The 7,698-nt window shown below is 38.9% G+C and overlaps 1 long non-coding RNA gene across 1 annotated transcript in view; it reads right to left on the bottom strand.

Annotated features, from left to right (window-relative positions):
• Positions 1-1,390: 1,390 nt before the first annotated feature.
• The window catches only part of LOC131456103 (uncharacterized), a 58,008-nt gene continuing 51,700 nt past the window's right edge, over positions 1,391-7,698 (bottom strand). The window contains exon 3 of the long non-coding RNA XR_009239873.1: positions 1,391-1,554. This is a non-coding gene — a long non-coding RNA (uncharacterized LOC131456103). The remainder of the gene's footprint in view (positions 1,555-7,698) is intronic.

Here is a 7,698-nt window from a genome sequence, read left to right as displayed (position 1 = left end):
CACTTTGTTAGTTACACAAAGCGGCAGGAGTGGCGTCCAGTATAATCTGCTTCAAGGTTCGTGTTGTGTGTTAAAAAAACGGTCTTCAAACCTTGGTTGCAATGTTACTGTTGCAAATTACTGTTGTCTTTCTAGCAATTGTCTAGCATTAGATCATTTCTCTTTTTATCTGTAAAGTCCGCAGTGGGTTGTGCATGATAAAATACCCGTAGATCAGCAGTTACTGAAATACTCAGGCTGGCCCGTCTGGCACCAACAACAAAGTCACGTCCAATGTCAAGTCATTTAAAATCACCTTTCTTCCTCATTCGGATGCTCAGTTTGAGCTTCACAAGGTAGTGTTAACCATTTCTACCATTCCTTAATGCTGCCACATGATTGGCTGATAAGATTTGCATTAATGAGCAGTTAATTAATGAACAGATTATTTTAAGTGCTCATTTAAATTAAGTGACAGATTAGTGTATTTGTTTGATTCATGCAAAGCTAATCATGACCGGATTACTTGGATGATATACTGTAGATTTATGATGAAATTTGTTGATTTTCAGGCATGTATTTTTTTGTTTAGTAGACGATTTGAAGACAATTATATACAATACAAAAAATGTATACATGCAATATAATGATTTACAGTGATTTTCTTACCTTTAGATATGTAAATTGAAATGTCATGTAAAGCAAAAATGTTGCCAACACTTGCTTAATACTAGTCATCTTTTAATTACATCACTTACTTTACTCCTCCATGCCATAACTTCCGGGTCAAGCCTCTATGAAACATCACAGCGAGGAAAGAAAAATGTGGCGCCAATAGCCTTAGTTGATTCAGAGACCCCTTAGCTGCAAATATTACTTACTGTGCTTTTTAGTTACAGAATATATATTTGTACTTTATCCTAGTGATTGTGACTCATGCCCATTAAAACTGAGTATAAATGAAGGCCCATAAACACTGAACCACAGACACATTTGTAACAGTAGAGTGCGCACACAAACACCAGGATGCCTACACACACAGTAACTCTCCCTCAAGGGCATGAACAATAGCACACAGGAGAGTGGGGTGTGAGAGGAGAAGTGATGGCATATTGCTGGGACTAATTTACCAGCAGCTATGGGAAGTGCTGAGTGTACACAGCTCGGCAGCTGATTCGGGGCCAGGGCCGGAGCCCCTCGGCGACAGACAGACACCACCGAGGAGCTGAGGCAGCGGAAAAGTCTACCACACACAAACAGTAAAAAAAAAAAAAAAAAAAAAACGCACATCCCTCTCTTTTGCTCTCACACTGTTGTCTATCACTTCCTCATCAAGAGAAAAGGTGGGAGCATGTCAAGGATATGCCACCCTCGGGTACCAGCTGCAGCTCCTGTCGATGCATGTTCTCTACTTTTGTTTTGTTGTTCTTTGTTGTTGTTTTTTTTCTTATTTGGCATCTGTCGCCATGCTCCTTCAGCTTGTCCATGCTGTGTCCCCTCTTCAATGACAAAGGTGTCCCACCGTGCCAGATGGACCTCCTACCTCGCAGGCCCTCATAAAAGTTGATCTTGTCACTGTTTTGGAAAAAAACAAACAAGCACAAGCAGGTTTTGGTCGTGTCGTGAAATTCCAAGATGCCTTATCTGCTAGTGCAGGTAAACATTTGCATAATAAAATCCATGTAATTTGTAGTATGGATTTTAAACATAAATGACTTCTGTTCTTACAATATTCGGGGAGCTAATAGAAGATGCACAATGATACTTTTGTTATGTCCAATTCTGTTCCAAAATTGCTGTTGCAAAATTGCATTTCAAAAACTCAATGTACCAATTAACTGTAACTGGCCAGTTTTGGACTTGTGCTAATAATGACCATTGTATCAGCTCCTCTGTAGGAATAAACGTAGGTTTCTAGACTACACAATACAAATCACCTACTAGGTCATAGCGTTCATAACAGAAAACTACTGAGTATAATTTTATATAAATTTCTAAATTATTTAGGTATAATTTTACATGCAAAAAAGTTCCACTTTCTCTTAATTGTACTGCTGTTTGGCCTCTGCAACTAAGTCAGCACCATGGACAGCGACAGTACTACACTGGAGAACTTTGATGCTGTAGTAAATATTACAACGTATATATTTTTATACATAATATTAGTGGTTGTGTTCTTTTTTTATTTAATTTGTGGACTTTTTTGTGATGTTGATAATAATGATGGCATCAAAAGGTACAAAGCGCTCAGCTGAAAAATGATTTGTATCAAATGCTAATTCATAATATCCATAATCCATAGATTTGCAAAAATGGTGACCCATTGTATCTCCCTGATGTTTTACCATCAGGAAGACATGCTACACTGACCGTATAACTGCGAGTTCTGTTCCACTTCTCTGGCTTAACACCTTTTGCTTATCCCCAATTGATGTACAACACCACTCCCCCTCCTTCCTTGATACGCATCACACTGCACACAGTATATTAATGCACTTAAGGTCATATAACTTAGGTGAAAACCCAATAGTGACACATAGACAGCACTGCCTGTTTTTATTTAACCCATAATAAACTCAAACTGCTGCTTAGTGGCAGCAAAACACTTTTATAAAACACCATTTTTCACCTCAACTCTTACAACCTAAGACATTGTTGTCGAAACAGCAATTATTTCCAGCAATTTGAAGAAGAAGGAATAACCTGTTGTGGAAATGAGGGCAATTTAAAAATGACAAGAACGCAACCTATTGTGCAGTAGAAAAACCATATCGTTTGTAGTGGGAGCATGATGTGACCTGTTTAAAATGCCGTATGTGTTGTGCTACACAACATTCATTGGTAAACAGAAACACTTTTTGATGGGCAGCCACTTTTATAAAGGTGTTTTGGTTTGATTTAGACAGGTAAAAAGTATGTCAAAATAAACTAAACTAGAATTATTAAAAGCATGGATAATCATCTCTGTCACAGCCACAGTCACAACAACTCTAAATGTTGCACAAGTATAGATATCACTGACTCTGCCTGAGTGACATCTTGTCTTTTAATAAACAGTGATGTAACTCTCAGCAGTATGTCAGATAATCTGTGGATTTCTTGTCTTTATCGCCTCAGAGTGTCGTCGTCACTCATACTCGGCTTCAATTAGCAACTGATCCCTGACCGACCACGCCGGCCTTGTGTGGCGATCAGTCTTTTAAACTGCGACGGGCGGCACACGCTGGCTTCTTGTTTTTCAAGTCCTATATCCACTAATTGTTGGAGAAATGGCACCCTGGTGCGTGGAAGCGCTCCCTGCATTTGAAAAGGCAGATCCCTGCTGTCGAAGTTACGCTGAAGTACACAGAGGAAAGGAAAAGAGGCTGTAGTGGGACATTAAGCCTGTAAATGTAGCATTAATTAGTTATGAAAGAGATAGTTTCAGGTCAGAATGTACGGTACAGTCTGTCAGCAGGGGTCTGGGGAATTTTACCTCGGCGAGGTGTGTGGTATAGATCCTAGCAGCATGAGGGATGTGGGAAATGTGCGCCAAGGGCCTGCTGCAAGCAGCCGACGCTTCCTTCAGGGGCTTGTTTGAGTTTTCTGATCCCTGCCTCCCACCTTGAGGCTTCAGCTTGTACAAAACTGTAAATTGCTCTCTTTGGCAAGCAGGTAAATCATACATGTTTATGTATGCAGTATATGCGGGCTGTCTTTTACTGGGCCAACTTGGTTTACCTAGTCGCTTACTTACATGGACTCAATTTTGTTTCCTTGGTTTGTTTGAAATGGATTGTCATTGATCCACTCATTTTAGAAGTGAATCACCCTGCAGACTCTACTCTTATGGTGCTTTTCTACTATACAGTTGTAGCACGGCTCGGCACCACACAGCTCGACTCTACTCTTTTTTTTGTTTTGCTTTTACATTAGGGATAGTACCTGGTATCGGGTACTTCTTCAGTACAAGCTCTGAGCCGATACTAAATGAGACCTCATCAGACTGCTGGACAATGATTGGTCAAAGAGTGTCATCACTGGAAGACTCATGAGCGAGACATCCGACACAAAAATCAAACTGAACAATGACGAACTGTAGATCAGTTAAAGAGACTTCTTGAAAATGTGCGTTAATCTCCAACATTTAGCAAGGACATTTCTAAAATCTCAATATTTAACAGAAGAGTCTGGGTGTATTTAACGACAACAGCGCCAGAACCTGGCGATTGTGAGCCGAATCACAACTCCCTTCCGCCACATTTTAGTTCAGCGACTGTGTCAGACCGACTCTGTGCTCCGGTCATGCAGGAAGTACTGAACTAATCTTTGTAATTAAGCGATTCTAATGATTCAGTACACCAAGAATAACTGCTTTGTTTTGCTTTGCTTTGACCCAAACTGTGTCGAGTCGTGCTACAACTGTGGAAAAGTGCCATTAGGCTACATTGTCTTTTTGATTTTTAATGATATGCAGCTGCAACATGCAACTCCACTAATAAATGTTACACACTATACCTTTCATGCTGTGGTGCAGCTTTTGGTGATTTCGAAAATGATTTGTTTGTCAGAAGAAACAAGAAAGTAAAACAGCTTTTCCAACACTGAGCTCCCACTGTTTCTATAATAGAACAGTCCAGCAATCGCACTGAATACCGGTATATGCATTAGTATTAAATATGTTTTCTTTTGCAGTTTGCAGACGAGCAAATAAAATCCAACACATATCATTATTTCCAGAATGCTCAGGAAAAAAAACATACAAGGATAAAATCAGTTGCTTTTCAGTCTCCAGTCACAAATCACCACAAAGAAACGTAGTTTTATCAACTGTCAGAAACCAACTAACAATAAGGGAAATTGAAGCAAAGTTTTTTTAGTTTTGTTTGTTTGCTGTGCATGAAGCTTTTTTTTTTGTCCACTCTGTACCTCTGCCACGCTCCCTGATTAGACATTTTTCTATTTTATGTTTTGTCTTTGTGATTTTGCCGAAAAAAGATCAGAAAAGAAGAAACAAGGGTGCTTTGTCAATGTATCCAAGTACAGCAGGGTGGGGGAAGTCATCACCCTGTGAAAATGACATTTTTACATTTACAACTAGGCAGCACATCCATCACAAATCCACATCATTATGAGGTATAATCACCGGTTACCTGTATAGTCCAAAGATTTCAGATTGATCAAACTATAAAAGCAGCAGCTCCCTCATTTGTTAGTCACAAACTGTCATCTCCCAGGATCTGCCTTTCGGGAGTTCACAGACCTGAGGGCAAGACACTGTGCAACATTTGGCACAGCACATTTTCCGCTCTGACCCACAGACACAATGTGGCAGGGATGACTGTCTGAAATCATGATCAGTAGCGATGTTTGCTTGCATCTAGAATTAATTGGTTCACATTTACACAATGACCTACTGGCAAAGTGGCCTTGTCAGCTACTTTCAGCTGTGGCCTCCTCCCAGTGGGACTTTATTGTGGTGGAAGCATGGGAGGCATCCTGCCCAAAACCCTCAAACGCAGCATCTTAACCTTTTCCTCTGAGGGAACAGGCTGCTGCTGAAGGCACAAAAGTAGCTTGACATTAAGGAAACCGAAACTGCTAGCAGCGCCGACATGCTATGAAGACCTTTACCATCGGAGTGCGTCAGCAGACATTCATAAGTGTATGGTCCTCAGGTCCTCAGAGGCCTGGATGATTCTGCTGCACTTTCGTTTTCACAGCAGTTAGCCTAACAATAGGTTCAACTGGAGTACACATAGGTCATAAATGAAACACTGAGACCGAATTTTCACGTCAACATGTTGAATTGTTATTACTAAATAAATACACTACATCAATGCACATGTTCATTTTCTCACAGTGCGAAGGGTCGGGCATTTCTGTGGGCAGTATGGCTTTTATTGTCTGCATTTACATAATGTATGGATGATGGAGTATAGCTGAGAGGGGGAAAAAAGTGAGACAAACTTTTGAAGGTAGCATTTGAGTGAGAAAAAAACAGTGAAATAAGTTCTAAATACTAAACCTAGGTGGGTGCAACCTCCTTAAAGCCCACTGCTAAAAAAAAAAGCTAGGTAGTTCATGTGTTGGAGCACAGTTATTCATTGATATGATATGATATTTAATCACTTAAATGGTTAAATTGGTTCCATAGGTACCATGGTAACAGCCGTGAGCTTTCAACTTGTGATAATGAATAAGAATTATATATATATGTATATATAATATAAATTATTATTATTGTTGTTTTAATATTACATATATGTATTATTATAACAATAATAATTAGTATTATTATTGTTGTTGTTATTATTATTATTATTATTATTATTATTATTATTATTATTATTATTAATAATAATAATGTTTTTTTGTTTGTTACATCACAGTCTTGGAAGAATTTCTCGAGTTACAATCAATTAGAAAATGACTGCTTATCAGTGAGTTATGTGTTATATTTATAAAGGATTTGTTGAATAATCAAAAACATAATTGCCAGATTACACAAGCATTAGGGCAGCACTAGATATATAACTTTTCAAAGTATTCAAAATATCATCCAAGGAAATTATAAAAGAAATTAGAAATAATAAAAGTCACATGAATCACTTTACTTTTCTCATAAGGACAGTCATTATCTCCATTTGCAGAATTGTTGTTTTTTTCTTAAATGCTCTCCTACAGCTTTATAGTAGGACTTATGCAAAGGCCAAGGCTGTACAATTTTGTTGAATTTCAAGGCGAGGGATTTTGAGGAGGCAGGAATAGTTTGGCAAAGCACTTGCAGGTCTGATTTTTTTTACTGCTAGCTGTCTCTACAGTTCTGATAAAGAGACTGGAGCACTTAAGGGGTAATAAACAGCATTAAATGATTAAAATGCATGAACAAAAATTGTCATTTTCTCCAATTGGAGGGCGGGAGATTACATCTTAGTAGCTTCTTCCAAAAGTACAGCACACATTAGAAACCTCGACTGAGGGATAATTTATTTATTTTCCACATTTCTGATCCACTCCCTTGAGGAGATATAGGTTTTTCAACCCCAATGTTTTATGTGTGCATGCACAATAAATGATAACAGTTTTTTTTGTACCAGCTGTAATTAGCTACAAAAAAAAAATATTTCAAACAGACTGTTTGAAATATTCTAACAAAACATTTTACACACACAGGTTTCCACCGTATGCTGTAGTATTTTCACTGAAACACCGTTGATGCCGTATGCATTAGTAGCGCCCCTTGGTATTACATGAAGTGAATTATGCAATTACTCCAAGCTGTAATGAACTATTTATACTACATTCATAACTCAGTGCCGTGGGACACTATAGCACAGCATCTGGACTGCCCTATTTACACCTTGGTCAGCTCCTCATTCACATGCCGGTCAGCTATTTCCGTGGCCATCAAAGCAAAATTTCACTAATTAGAATCGCATCCACTGTGGGCTTTTAAAATTACAACGCGCTCCTGTGGTGTTGCTCGGTTCTATCACGGCATACACGAGAGCAAGAAACAAAAAAAAAAAAAAACCAACACATTTACACACAAAACACTGCATTGGCTATCCTGCTCACACAGGAGTGTGCTCAGTGGAACACTTTGAACCAGTACAGCATCATTAGTGAGCTAGGCTGCTAGAGGCTATAGGGAAGGGCTACCGCACACAGCTCGGGCAGCTCACAGTATCTTCTCCCACCCAAAGCCCATGAGGTTCATTATCGAGACATAAGCTC

This window comes from Solea solea, chromosome 3 (assembly GCF_958295425.1).
Source record: "Solea solea chromosome 3, fSolSol10.1, whole genome shotgun sequence".
Classification (NCBI taxonomy): Eukaryota; Metazoa; Chordata; class Actinopteri; order Pleuronectiformes; family Soleidae; genus Solea; species Solea solea.
The sequence above is the reverse complement of the archived record's forward strand: the minus strand, read 5'-3'. Positions and strand labels throughout refer to the sequence as shown.